Source organism: Schistocerca piceifrons, chromosome X (assembly GCF_021461385.2).
Source record: "Schistocerca piceifrons isolate TAMUIC-IGC-003096 chromosome X, iqSchPice1.1, whole genome shotgun sequence".
Lineage (NCBI taxonomy): Eukaryota > Metazoa > Arthropoda > Insecta > Orthoptera > Acrididae > Schistocerca > Schistocerca piceifrons.
In genome coordinates, this window is record NC_060149.1 from 184,418,219 (window position 1) to 184,433,920 (window position 15,702).

Genomic DNA, 15,702 nt, shown 5'->3' on the forward strand with positions numbered 1-15,702 from the left:
CAGATAGTAAAAATGTGTGTGTGTGTGTGTGTGTGTGTATGTGTGTGTGTGTGTGTGTGTGTGTGTGTATCGAACTGGAGACCTAGAAACCACGGAGAGGTTTTGTCCCGCCGTAGCCCTCAGTGGCTCACAACCACACAACAGGCCCCAGTAGTCCACCCACCAAACCGCCGCCCCCACACCGAACCCATACTTATTGTATTGAGCCGTTCGGCCCCCTGCGGACCACCCCCCCCCCTCCCCCTTCGGAATGTCTCATCTCATACCAGACGAGTGCATTCCCAAATGTTTCATTATGGTGAACGCATACGCGGAGACAGTGTTTGCACAGCAATCACCGAGATAATGTAACTGAAGCAGAAAAAGGGGAACCAGACAGCATTCGCCGAGGCAGATGGGAAACCGCCTTAAAACCAATTCAATGGTGGCCAGCACACCGGACATCAACACTAATCCAAAGGGCGTACTCGTGCCGCGGACAGGCACGCCCTCCCACTCGGGAAGCAGCGTGTTAGACCGCGCGGATGGCCGGGCGGGCTTGATAGTAAGAGTACTTGGAAAGTGTAGTTTCTGTGCAAACATAAACTTCCTTAAATGGAACAATGCCTATTGACATTAAGAAAGTAAAAATCGGATAAATTAAAGTGTCAGTGGTATTTGTTTCAGGATTCTGTTGCAAGTCGTTTACGGAAGTGGCGTTTTGAAAAGGTTCCACACCAACACTTGTTTGTGTCATTCAAACTGCGTAGTAACTACGTACGATGTTGTCACGTTTGCACACAGTGTGCTCCTGTATTCCTTGAGTGCATTGCGACCTGATAGTCTGTCAGTATTTGACACTCCAAGCAGAATGTCGTGAGGGGAAGATGGGGCTTACCAGTACAGAAAAAGTAGACATGCTCGTGGTGTATGGAAAGTGTGGAAAGAATGCAGTTCCTTTTTGTACGGTGTATGCGACAAGATATCCCAGTAGGCGTCAACTATTTCGGCAATTACACTCCGTGCCATTAAAATCGTTACACCAAGAAGAAAGGCAGACGACAAACGGATATTCATTGGACAAATATATTATATTAGAACTGACATGTGATTACATTTTCACGCAATTTGGGTGCATAGATCCTGAGAAATCAGGACCCAGAACAACCACCTCTGGCCGTCATAACGGTCTTGATATGCCTGGGCATTGAGTCAAACAGAGCTTGGATGGCGTGTACAGGTACAGCTGCCCATGCAGCTTCAACACGCTAGCACAGTTCATCGAGAGTGTATTGTGACGAGCCAGTTGTTCGGCCACTATCGACTAGACGGTTTCAATTGGTGAGCGATCTGGAGAATGTCCTGACAAGGGCAGCAGTCGAACATTTTATGTATCCGGAAAGGCGCGTACAGTACCTGCAACATGCATTATCCTGCTGAAACATAAGGTTTCGCAGGGATCGAATGAAGGTTAAGCCACAGGTCGTAACACATCTGAAATGTAATGTCCACTGTTCAAAGTGCCGTCAATGAAAACCAGAGGTGACCGAGACGTGTAACCAATGGCATCCCGTCCCATCACGCCGGGTGATACGCCAGTACGGCGATGACGACTACACGCTTCCAATGTGCGTTCACCGCGATGTCGCCAAACACGGATGCGACCATCATGATGCTGTAAACTGAACCTGGATTCCTCCGAAAAAATGACGTTTTGCCATTTGTGCACCCAGGCTCGTCGTTGAGTACACCATCGCAGGCGCTACTGTCTGTGATGCAAAGTCAAGGGTAACCGCAGCCATTGTCTCCGAGCTGATAGTCCATGCTGCTGCAAACGTCGTCGAACTGTTCGTGCAGATGGTTGTTGTCTTGCAAACGTCCCCATATGTTGACTCAGGGATCGAGACGTGGCTGCACCATCCGTTACAGCCATGCGGATAAGATGCCTGTCATCTCGACTGCTAGTGATAAGAGGCCGTTGGGATCCAGCACGGCGTTCCGTATCACCCTCCTGAACCTACCGATTCCATATTCTGCCTACAGTCATTGGATCTGGACCAACGCGAGCAGCAATGTCGCGATACGATAAACTGCAATCGCGATAGGCTGCAATCCGACCTTCAACAAAGTCGGAAACGTGATGGTACGTATTTCTCCTCCTTACACGAGGCATCACAACAATGCTTCACCAGGCAAGGCCGGTCAACTGCTGTTTGTGTATGAGAAATCGGTTGGAAACTTTCCTCATGTCAGCACTAAGTATGTGTCGCCACCGGCGCCAACGATGTGTGAATGCTCTGAAAAGCTAATCATTTGCATATCGCAGCATCTTCTTCCTGTCGGTTAAATTTTGCGTATGTAGCACGTCATCATCGTAGTGTAGCAATTTTAATGTCCAGTTATGTAATTATCAGCCTCTTCAACCAGTTACGTGCAAGTGGTATTGCAACGCCTAGACAACGTAACAGATGGGAACAAGTGACGGCAGGAGAGGGGGAACTTGCAGCTGTTGCAGTTGATTCGCACGTTAACTCCCGTGTAATCGAACGAGGAAGTGGCATGGGTCAGGTTAAGTGTCCTACGCATTCTCCATCGACATAGATTCCATCCCTAGCCCATTCGTCTCCATCAATAGCTGCATGGAAATGATTATGAGAAAGGTGTTAATTCTGTACAGGTTTAGTAAGACAGGATACCCTCGCTTAGTGATTAAGCCACATTTACCAATTGGCCAGACACTGTTGGCCTCTTAACTGCCTTTGGCTTTGTCAGACTGAAGTCAGCGCCCATAGAGTGAAAACATGTGATGTGGGATGTGGGACAGTGAACTACCAGCTCTTAGACGGAACAGTGAACGCGTCGAAGTATTACAGTCTTGTAACAGACCATCCTCCATGGTTGTAAGAAGACGTTCCTTTGCTGACGACGATGAACCTGTGGTACCAACACGATGGCTTTCCAACCCATAATGCACGAAGTACTACACTATGTCTTCACGAATGTTTTCCAGATCGCTGGATTAGACGCAGAAGACCCGTACCTTGGCCAGCCCATTCCCCGGATTTGATGGTTCAAATGGCTCTAAGCACTATGCGACTTAACATCTTAGGTCATCAGTCCCTTAGACATAGAACTACTTAAACCTAACTAACCTAAGGGCAACATACAGATCCATGCCTGAGGCAGGATTCGAACCTGCGACTTTAGCAGCAGCGCGGTTCCAGATTGAAGTGCCTAGAACCACTCGGCCACAAGGCCGGCCAGGATTTGATGCCTGTAAGCTTTCCTTCTGTGGAGAAAGATGAAAGACACTGTCTACAAAGGACATACTAATGAGGCCTGATGTTATGCGACGACGTATTACTGCAGCCTGCTTGAACGTCTCCCCTGAAACGCTAGCACTTGTGCAGCAGTTGTTCCATACCAGACTGGAAACATGTATTGCCGCAGCTGGTTGTCATTTTGAACACACAACCTGTGATGGTCAGTTGTCACGTTATTGGTGAGAATCTCCACAACGTGAATACACACTTGTTTTGTTCGTTATTGTGTGATACCACAGGTATTGCACAAGTGACGGGGAGAGGGGGGGAGGGAACAAAATTTGGTATCTTGCGAACGATTTGCGCTAGATTCTTGCATCAAACACCATTAATATTCTAATTTATCCTACGTTTAGTTCAAATGGTTCTGAGCACTATGGGACTTAACATCCGAGGTCATCAGTCCCCTAGAACTAACCTAAGGACATACAAACATCCATGCCCGAGGCATGATTCGAACCTGCGACCGTAGCGGTCGCACGGTTCCAGAGTGAAACGTCTAGGACCGCTCGGCTGCGTTTAGTTCATTAGTGTCAATGGACATTAGTGATTCTAAAAACGGGCATATTTGCACAAAAAATACATTTCCTCTGTATTATTAGTCTGTTGATTGGCTAACAAGACGAGCCCTTGCTACGAGTCTACCTTCTGAAAACCGCACATCAATAGTACTATCTATTTGCTCTCAAGTTTTAGATGATTGACCATGGATTTTTACACAAGGTGGCCCACGCAAGCCGTCCTCTGTAGTTTTTTGTTTCCCACAGACGTTAGTACATAGAAGGTTGCCACGTCACAGCTGTCCGAAGGGGAAGTGCATGTTCGAGAGAACCTCCACCAAGCTGTGCCGCCATTTGCATGCGTTTTTCCCCCTGCTTCCGCTCTGATAAGGTCGCGTGGCCGTCTTTTTGTAGTTCAAATCAGGTCTTACAGTCAGACGGGTAACAACTGCAATGTATTCAAGCGAAGACTACACCGATGTGATTCTCATTTATGGGGAGATCAACCGCAATTCAGCTGAAGGCCGAAGGCTGCGTTAATGTTTTCCAACGTGACGTCTGCCTCTGTGCATGGTTTTAGACGTACAGAGATGCGTTTAAGAGGTATGGGAGCTTTCCAGGTACGACGTGTACTGTAAAGACCAATCCGCGACGCAGCCGATGTTGCTCGGAACGTTATTGAATACTTTGGAGCACATCCCACGCACGGTAAGCATAGGTTAAATGCAAACAACGCGTACGAGCTATGTATTTTAGCCGGCCGTTGTGGCCCAGCGGTTCTAGGTGCTTCAGTCCGGAACCGAGCTGCTGCTACGGTAGCAGGTTCGAATCCTGCTCCGGGCATGGATGTGTCTGCTGTCCTTAAGTTAGTTAGGTTTAAGTAATTGTAAGTCTAAGGGACTGATGACCTCAGTTGCTAAGTCCCATAGTGTTCACAGCTATTTGAGCCATTTTTTAAAATTTAGTTTACACGAATATCTTATGGTGCTATTGCACTTAGGTTTCAGTATTATTTGTACCTGTAATAACAACAGTAACAGCAATAATAATAATAATAATAATAGTATAATCACTATTATTAATATTATGAAAGTCATTAGATCTCGTCCAGTAATATCTATTTCTCATCGTAATTAGGAAAGAAGAACTGAAGCAGTCCTGGTTATATCGAGATCTTCGGTACAAAGAATTCTTGAGGATCCATGTAAGCTGCACCTTCACTAACAGCTATATCGAAATGAATTCCAAAATCGGGTATCTTCTTGCAGAAGTCTCGTAAATAAAGTATCCGTGGATCCGGAATTCATCAGGCAGATTTTATGGGGAGATGAATGCTATTTCACGATTGACGCCACTGTCAATAGACACAGTCTACTTTAATTGGCTCATGCAAATCCTCACTGATTAAGACCACATCGAATGCAAGCGCACTGAGTGCTGAGTTCTAGGAGACATCATTGGACGACTTTATTTGGCTCCCATACTAATTCGTCGGCTGTTGCAATTCTTACAGAATGAGCTGTATCTTGGACATCTCCCAAGCGACAGTCCACTTCACTTACTTGTGAGACACTGGTTTCAGTACGATGGCACACTACCCCATTATTGAAAACGGGTTAGGGAATATCAAAACAATGTGTACCCCTAACGGTGGATCGGTCGTAGTGATTTCCTGATTTAACGCCGTTTGTTTCTTTCTTCTAGGGTTATATCAAATCCAGGGCTTACGAAACGGAAGCGGAAATCCATATGTGTTGAAAAACCCAATACGTCATGCTTGCGCTTTAGTATGAGCAGAAACGTTACGAGGTGGCCATGTTAATACCGGGGGGCACTTACATCAAACCATCCAACAACGCGGACATGCATTTGAACATTCATATTATGAATAATGCAATTATAAAGGTCTGTCAGTCTATAACGTAGGTTTAAAAATCAATTATGATGTTCATTATATTCATCGTTCTTTATTGCAATCAAAGATATGATAGCGTTTACGTAATACTTCCAATTCTGGAGCACGAATTGGTGCATAACGTGTTGTTAATAAATTATCTGTTAAATTTTTATACACCTCGAAACAGATAATTAATGTGCTTTGGCCCTTGTGCGTATTATTTTGGTCAGGGAGAATCAGTCTTCTTCACAGACACCTTCATCGAGCCCAAGAATCGAACCCAGTACCCTCCTCCCCCTTCAGCAAGGAATTCTTCTAGCTACGAGGTATGAGATCAGTTATAGCTGTACAGTGTTTGTTTCCAAGCAAGCGCCGGTCTTACTTTTAGCAGAATCTCCTCTCTTTCGGTGTGGAGTCCCCTTTAATGTTCTGCTTAAGCAAACCTTTCGGCGTTTGTGGTATCCAGAATTAAATAATGTCAACGAAGGACGGCGTATGTGGGCCCCTTGTATATCTATATTCTTTATTTTTAATCATAATAGTAATAACAAAATATTTTATTTCCTTTTCTGCAGGCCCCTGAAGTGCCAGGCCTGTTCGCATTGCAGGCCCTAACTTCATGCCGCTGCAGTTACGTGTTTCGGAAACATGGTATAGGTAAGTGTCACAACAATATAACAGGCACGGCGGCTGGCTTGCTGTCACCGAAAAGCATATCTACAATTCTTCAGCAATTACTTCATTTACCAGTTGAATTTAACTCCACTGTGTTAAAATACGACAGTGACGAATTAACTGCGTAAAGCATATGGACTCTTATTGTCATGAGACAATAAACGTGCGATAAAACATCTTTCACAATTATGTCGGTATAAGAAGTTTTGAGAACTTCATAATGAGATGCAGAGCTCTATTTCCTCTTGGGAAACGTCGGTAGAACTCGATATAATTTGTGCTTCCTCTTACCAATGCCAAATCTTAATATCTGTAGTGTTCGGTACGAAGTGTTGTACATGAGCTGTGTATGCTGTTGTTGGTGCCATAACGTACCACATTTAAGAATGAGAGTTTTTAAAATGACCTTTTGCAAAATCTCATTTTTGTTGGATCTGACGTTTTTACCATATCTGACGATCGGCACGGATAATATGTTTCTTGGCATTACACTATATGTCCAACTCCAACCCGCGGACAATGCCGCTGCTGAAGTTTAATGCTCGATTACGGCCGTTTCTGTGCTGAGACGCATGTAGTGACTGTGATGCAGGTGAACGGCAAGTGGGTGGAAATGGAGCTGCGCCCACAGTTCTCCATCTGACTGTTTACATCAAAGCACGTAGACGGAAATAAAAGTCCGCATCATCAATTTTTTTTCAATTTATTGGCTTTCTCGCAGTGCCCATTCAGCCATCTCTACAGTGTAACGTTAATTAAGACGATACAATTGTAAGGACAACACAACACCCCGTCCCTGAGCGGAGAAGATTTACGACCCAGCCAGCAATCGAACCCGGGCCTCTTCGGTTAGTAATCTTCGACGCTGTCCACGCAGTGACTGAGGCGAACATCCCTATAGTTTTCTAGCTACTTAGTCAATCTACAGCTACTGACGTTTTACAGCCTCCGCCGACAAGTATCGATCATAACTATTGTGCTCAAAAGCCCAGGAAACGTGGACAAGAAATAGCTTGCTAGAGTATGACATGACAAATTCGAATCTAACATTTATCTGTACTCTAAACAAATGAGAGACCTGGCGACGAATAGGAGCACATAAAGGTACAAAATAATATAACTTGTAATTTAACTATAGCCCTGAGTTAGGCAAAAACCTAATTACACTCTGTCACGAAAGATAAAAGCCAATTCTGTAAACGACATACCAGAGTAAATTTTATTGCAAAATTTGCTGAAACTGTAGTGTCTCAGTGTGGTATGTCAACATATACCAAAATATTTCGAGCACTGTATCTATCCATGTGACCGGGGTGGCGCAGTGGTTAGCTCGCTGCACCCGCATTCGGGAGGTTCAAATCCGCGCCCGCTCATCCAGATATAAGTTTTCCATTATTCCCCTAAATCACTCCAGGCAAATACCAGGATAGTAATGACAGAATGCTAGAGACTGACTTAGATCTCTTTTCCAGATTGTCTATAACGAGATTTCTTCTCTCTCAGACACTCGAATTTCTAGCACATCCCAGAAAAATTTTTAGCACACAATTTTCACGTCGTGTCTGCTTTATCAGAGATAATACATTCAGTGTTACCTTTGCTGTGAATCAGTTCAACACAGACAACGAGGGGAAGGAGAGGATGGACACAGATAGGGGAGAAGAGGAGATGAACAGAGAGAAGGGGTGGCGGAATGTACAGAGAGAGAGGAGATGGACAGAGAAAGAAAAGAGGACGTGATGGACAGAGACTGGGCGATGATGAAACAGGAAGAGAGTGGGGGAGGAGGGGATGAACAAAGAGTAGGGGAGGAGGAAGTGCACAGTGCAAGGAAGTTCAAATGGTTCGAATGGCTCTGAGCACTTAACATCTATGGTCATCAGTCCCCTAGAACTTAGAACTACTTAAACCTAACTAACCTAAGGACATCACACAATACCCAGCCATCACGAGGCAGAAAAAATCCCTGACCCCGCCGGGAATCGAACCCGGGAACCCTGGCGTGGGAAGCGAGAATGCTACCGCACGACCACAAGATGCGGGCTGCAAGGAAGTGGATGGGGCGGGCAGAGTGGGGGGGGGGGGGGGAGGGAGGAGTGAAGGAGATTGATAGATAAGGGAAAGAGGGAGAGAAGAGGAAATGAGCAAGGAGAGGGGGAAGAAGGATGTGGATGGAGAGAGGGGGAGGAGGAGATGGACTGTGAGAGGGGAGAGGAGTAGATGTACTGAGCAAGATAAGAGGAGATCAAAAGAATAGAGGCAGGAGAAGATATGGACAAAGAGAAGGGGCAGGAGGAGATGTGCAGAGGGGGAAGAAGCAAACTGACAGAGGAGAAATGAGTAGATGGAGAGAGAGAGACTGTAGAAGGAGATGGACCAATAGAAGGTTGTAATAAATACATTCCTATTCACTGCTGGGCATTCAGCTAATACTATATAAAATGGGCAATGATGCAAAATGCGCAAACTAATAAGCCATTACAAAAGTATAATACGATTATTTATAGGGGACTATAAGCAAATTTGGTGACAGCTGTGTGAATACAGAAGTTTAATTTTAATTTTGATTTACATTTGTTTATTGTGAATGTCAGGAAGTTTGCAATCAGGTATACACACAAAAACACAGGCGGTTAGAATTATTCGGCTGCTAGGATCTATTTTGATGTTTATGTTTTGTTTACAAAATGGCAATGAACGTTTTTTTACGTGCACAGCGTTACAAATATGTAAACACGTTTAGGATAATGTTTAGTGTAAGTGATGCTGACGCATGCGTTAACTGATAGGATTTTCTTTACTTTTCCGTGTAAAGGGATATGTGTAAAATTTTTTGTGGGTAAGTAAGTGTTTGATGATACTTTTGATACCAAGAACTACGTTTATGGAATATAAAGTGGGGCTATTGAGATGGTACATGGCAGAAAGGGTACAAGGAACTTTAAATGGAGACACAGATTTGGGTGTCACAGCTGTGGAGGCCAGCGGGTCTGTTAGCATGAAGTTGGAAGATTATCAGTCATGAATGGTTTGGCTGAATAGAGAAAATATCAAACAAGAGTAACTCTAAGTCCGTCCGCTCTAGTTTTGGACGCGATTCGCATTTCGTCGGTCGCGTGCGGCTTGTACGAAGTATACGATGTAAGCTGCGGCCTTCCACATACGGGTCGATTGGCCCTCGTCGCGGGCGCGATTGCAGGGAGTTACAAAACTGTGTGGGTATTTTCTTCAGTAACTACCTGTATAACGAACAGTTCTAGTGATGAGGGGAATGCTGTGATGGTCTGGTGCAAAGGAAAGACACGGAGAAAGTTAAGGGTGCATCTGTACGTAGAACGGAATTTTCATCATTGGTTGTTCGTTGGTGCTAGAGAGCTGCAAAAGTGTGAGTCATAATTTTTAGCGCTCTACAGAACGTTAAAGCAACCCTCCATCGCCCTAGTGAAAACTGTAGCTCCAGCTATTCAGCCCATGAATATAAAAATGGTGGAATATGTGGGGGCAGAAGAACAAACACTTGCGACATTAAGGTAATCCTTTCACTCTACCTTTGTAACACACTTATAAAAGCACGAAAGAGATTATCCGTGTAGATATTAAAACCATATTAAATTTTTTGAAAGTAAATATTATACTATACAGTAGTAGAAGGTTAAAGTAAATGAAACACATCTCAAATAGTGGAAAATTGCTTCGCTCGTTGATGAGGAGACAGAGTGTTGACTGTGGTTTGCTGGCTCTGTTAACATGGAAAAACAACTTCCCGCTAGTCTTTCTTCAGTAAGGGCAGATTGTTGAAACTGGTTTCGGTTGAAGCTGAATCCTGCGGTGCTGTGGTAAGATAGCACCAATCTTCTGTTGGTATGGTGCAAAATTTCCCGAGAGGTACCTGTAACCTTGTCTGTTAGGAGAAATGTCTTTCTTTTATAATACCTCAACTGAACATCGCTCGTACGCATGACGTCTAGGGCGAGGCTGACCAGAAAATTGTGTATACTGGCTTCTCTCATATCTTTTTCAGTGGAGGTGTTTTAAATCTTAGCCGCCTTTGTTGAAAAATATTCAGCAAAGACTTCGTTTTCCTCTGTTTGAAAGTTTGAACATTTACTCTTCCTGATTCGTCTTCTCGTACCGATGGGATCAGATAATGTCACCCTGTCCTCATGAATTGCCGAAAGTTGTGGTGGCATCATGGCAGGAGAGACGTCAACTGGTGTTACTGTAGGTGTGGGTTGCCGTGATGGTGGGGTGGAGGGTAGTTGTTGCTGGTCAGCTCTGACAATTTAAAACTGGGAAAAAATATTTTCTGAGAAGAGGGTTATTTCGTTGTGATTCTCCATTTCGAAAACATCTGGCGTTTGTGAGGGGTGACGGATTGTAGGGTAATTACCAACGGGGACGCCAATAAATTCTACGAGAAGAATAGCAAATTGTATTGCATCCACCAAGTAATAAGGTTTCTTCTTTGTTGCCCCGATACCACTTTGTTAGGGCTTGCGAGTCTTCGCGAACGTACTCCGCCGGTTCCTTTTTTTTTTTTTTTTTTTAAACCCAGTCATGTAACCAAAAATGTAAATATATAGTTTTTGGCTGATAAGAGTTCAATTGCTTATAAATAATTATTTTTACTCACCATGTTTTGAAGATAACAACCTCTTCACTTATTTGCATGCTTAATTTCAGAAATTGGGCTACAGGATGTACATTCGTTTCGCTGGGACTCTCCTTTCGTCGGGACAGATTACATCTGGGTGAATAGTATCTGAGAACGCGCATATCACAAGGAATTAGTTGAAAGACGCCTGCATAATATGCCCTCCTCAAGATCAGTACTGTTGAGAGTTTTCAGTCGCTATGGAACCTTCCAAACTGTATAAGGACAATAGATGGGAAACATGTTGGCATTGAGAAAACTCCTAATACTAGTTAGCCTAAATTTAATTGCAAACCGTACTACTCTGTGGTACTCAAAAATGGTTCAAATGGCTCTGAGCACTATGGGACTTAACATCTGAGGTCATCAGTCCACTAGAACTTAGAACTACTTAAACCTAACTAACCTAAGGACATCACACACATCCATGCCCGAGGCATGATTCGAACCTGCAACCGTAGCAGTCGCGCGGTTCCGGACTGAAGCGCCTAGAACCGCTCGGCCACCGCGGCCGGCTCCGTGGTACCCCTAAGACTCTGTGTTGCCGATGATATTTCAACGATGGTTGAAACTGGGTACGTTGGTAGAAACAGCGATTTAAGTATTTTCAGAGCCTCGGCAGTTAAAAGCTTGTTATCGAATTCTCTACTTAAATACCAGCTTAGTTTAAGCTTCCCGCAGGTGACTATGTTGACTGTGTTGTCCCTTATTACTTTAAGGGACACAAAGCCTTCCCGTTACCCTGATATTTACTAAGAACTTACTTGACTGCGTTTTGTCAATATCGTATCAAATCCTACTGAAGTGGTGGGAAGAAGGCACAGTACCTCAAGACATGCGAGATGCAAATATAGTAACAATCCATAAGGGAAAAGGCGACAGAGGTATTTTTAACAATTATAGAGGAATATCTCTCTTGAGCATTGCTGGAAAAGCGTATGCAAGGATAATCCTGAAGAGACTGGAAACCTTGGCTGCTCGGATCTACCCTGAGTCACAGTATGGATTTCGAACTGGCAGATCCACAAGTGACATGATATTCACCTTGCGCCAACTACAAGAGAAGTGCCGCGAACACAGAGTGCCATTATATGTGGATTTTGTTGACCTCAACAAAGCCTTTGACACCGTCAGTAGGGAGGGACTCTACAGCATACTGGAAAAAATTGGATGTCCCCCAACTTTGCTGTCTTTAGTAAGATCTTTTCATGACAATATGCGTGGTTCTGTAATCTTCGATGGCAGTACATCTAAACCATTCAGTATGAACTGTGGCGTAAGAAAAGACTTTGTGTTGTCACCTACACTTTTTGGAATTTTCCTCTCGGCTCTGCTCCAAGTGGCTTTCGAGAATTGCAATGTTGGAGTACATCTGCATACTAGGAAAGATGGAAGGCTTTTCAACGTCAGTCTTCAGAAGAGTAAGACAAAGCGCTACGAGTCGCTCGTGAACTCATGTATGCTGAAGACGCTGCAATTGTTGCGAACTCCGCAGAAGAGCTGCAAGAGCTAGTATCAAGATTTAGTCACGCATGCCACCTATTCTCAATGAGTGTAAAGAGCAGTAAGACCGTAATTATGGTTCAGGGTACTAACACAAAGCCGAGTATCACACTAGATGGCACTACTCTGCAAGTCGTAGGTAACTTCTGCTATCTTGGATCTACTATAGAATCAAACATCTCTGTTGACAAGGAAATTGATGCTCGCATTGGAAGAGCTGCGACAACTTTTGGCAAACTCTCTACACGTGTTTGGAAATGGAACAAACTCTCTTTGACCACCAAAATTCTTGTATTTCAAACTTGAGTCCTCAGCATCCTTTTGTATGCATCGGAAACATGGACTACCTATGCCAAACAAGAACGTCGCCTTAGCGCTTTCCACATGCGATGCCTGAGATCCATCCTCGGAGTAACGTGGAAGGACCGAGTGACCAATGAAGCAGTGGTATCTAAAACTAACTGCAACAGTATTTCAGCTATCTTGAAGCAGAGACGACTCCGCTGGCTGGGACACGTCCACCGTATGGATCCTGACTGATTACCACGAGAGGTGATGCTTGGAGAGATCTCTATAGCCAAAAGACCTGTAGGACGTCCTGTATTGAGGTTCAAGGACTCCTGTAAACGAGATATGGAGAGCTTTGGAATCGACATAAGCAGATGGGAGGCACGGGCTAGCATGAGACCAGAGTGGCGTGGTGATGTATCATCTGGAATGTCGAAGCATGATGAAGGCCTGTTAGACAGATTAAGGCAGAAAAAGCTTCGCAATGCTACCACTGCCCCTGCCTCAGCAGCCAGATACACTTGTGACAATTGCGGCAAGAGATGCCGTGCTGCCATTGGCTTAACAAGTCATATGAAAAAATGCAACCTATAAACACACAGACACTGCAACAATCATCTACCAAGATGTCGTGGCCAATATATATACTCAAAATAAAATTAGGTTAACTTCCATTCAGAAAGCTATTGCACTCAGCGACTGTTTTATTGACCTGTAAATTATAGATTGCAGCGATCAGTCGTCCTTTAAAAATTTTCCTGTGCAGATCTAGATTTCGGCTAGAAGCTAGCCATTTTCAATGCACTATTATTGGTGTTGGCCGGCTTCATCCACAGTTCATTGAATATTCAATGAACTGTGGATGGAGCCCGACCAACAGGCATCACATGCATTGAGCGAAAATAATAGTGCAATGAGAATGGATAGCTTCTAGTCGAAAGCTAGATCTGCACAATAAAATTTAAAAAGGACGACTGATCTCTGCAATCTATAATTTACAAAACAATTAAAATGTGTTTGCGTACCTCATTACTACGCTACAGAGAGAGAGGGCTGTCAGTACACAGCGCACCAAATGGCCTAAAGTGTCAACATCACTGATTCTGCAAACCCCATTAGCTTTGCGTTACCACCTCGAGCCAAAATAAACAACCACTGTAAATTAGAGACCATTTAGCTAATTATTCTCTGATTCCAAAGGCCATCACTAAACTGGCGGTGGCATTTTTGGTTTTGGAAGACACATATGGAATTAAGTACTTGTTGATCACACTCGACAGTGCATTTTTTTAATATTCTTTATTTTTATATGTTTTGTTCGCATTTAATGATATATCGAGGTACGGAAAAGTATACAATGAAAATAAAACTGAGTGTCAGTACCTTTCAAGTTTACTTCTTTGGTAACCTCATTCCATCGTTTATCCGTACAATATCTCTTTGAATATCCTTGGAGGGTGTAAACGTACAATGCAGGATATTTCCTCACTTTCTACGCAGTTTGGGTGGTGAACAACTAGAAGAAATAGTTCATTTGTATTGTTATTGACCTGTTATTCCGTCGTGCTGAAACAATCTGCGGGAACGCTTGAATGTAATTTCTGAATCGCTGTTATTCACTGTGGGATCTGATTTTTTTGGCACCTACTCTGTGAAACTATTGCTTGTTAATTCTGAAGAAGACAATCCAGAATTTGTGCATTTGCCACATTGTATTATATATTATGTATTTACTTATTTATTAAAAATTTATTTCAGTTATTGCAAAGTGTTTCATGCACTCGACATTTAAAAACAGGGGACGACTTCAAGACAAAATAACTTCGTGATGTGTTGTCTGTTCGTCACGCTGCAACCTTCCCGTGCACTGCGGGACGCAAAAGACGAGAGTCGCCAGCAAGGACTTCTAGAAGATTACGAGTTGATCCGTTGGCGGTCACCCATCTTCCAAAACAGCCGGCACGGTAGCTCAGCGTGTTAGGTCAGAGGGCTGCGTACTCTCTGTAATAAAAAAACTGAGTCAAGCATTCAACGATCAATTTGAACGGATGTCTTGTGACGTCCACCCAGGCCAAACGCAACGAACTACATCGAACAAAACGAAAAAAAAGAAAAAAAAACACGAAAGACAGGCCGTGGCTCGTACATCACAGCACGTGACGCTGTATGTCTAACGGGTGCCAGTAGCCGTCTGCCGCATGGAGCGAATAACTATTTCAGATGAGTTTAATAATTCTTGACTGCGCGTTTAAATGCATGCTAGTTTTCGACAGTACATGACAGAACTTAGACCTTTAGCGGGCACCTTTTCAAATAAATATTGATTTCCCGTGGGGCCTGCACGAAACCGAGCGTTCGCGAATTGTGGCGGACAAGTCGACTAGCGTGACGTCAGAAGTTCGTTGCTGGACTCGTAATCTCGTTGGCCCCGCCAACCATTATGTTACGTCTGCAGTCGAATACGGAAAGAATCGCGTCGAGAACGACTCGCGTCCGTGACGAGTGTATATCGACCCATGTGTGGATTGCCTGGTGTAAACTAAACCCAACTAGTGACGGAACAACTAGTACTAAAAACAAACAAAAAAAGTGACGAGCGAAGATTTGCCCTTGCTACGAATCGTAGTATTTGAGTTATTTAACGTTAAATACGAGTATTTCATATAGAAAACTACCTTTAATATCCACTACTGGCCATTAAAATTGCTACGTCAAGAAGAAATGCAGATGATAAACGGGTATTCATTGGACAAATATGTTATACTACATATGACATTTGATTACATTTTCGTGCAATTTGGGTGCATAGATCCTGAGAAATCAGTACCGAGAACAACCACCTCTAGCCGTAATAACGGCCTTGATATGCCTGGGCATTGAGTC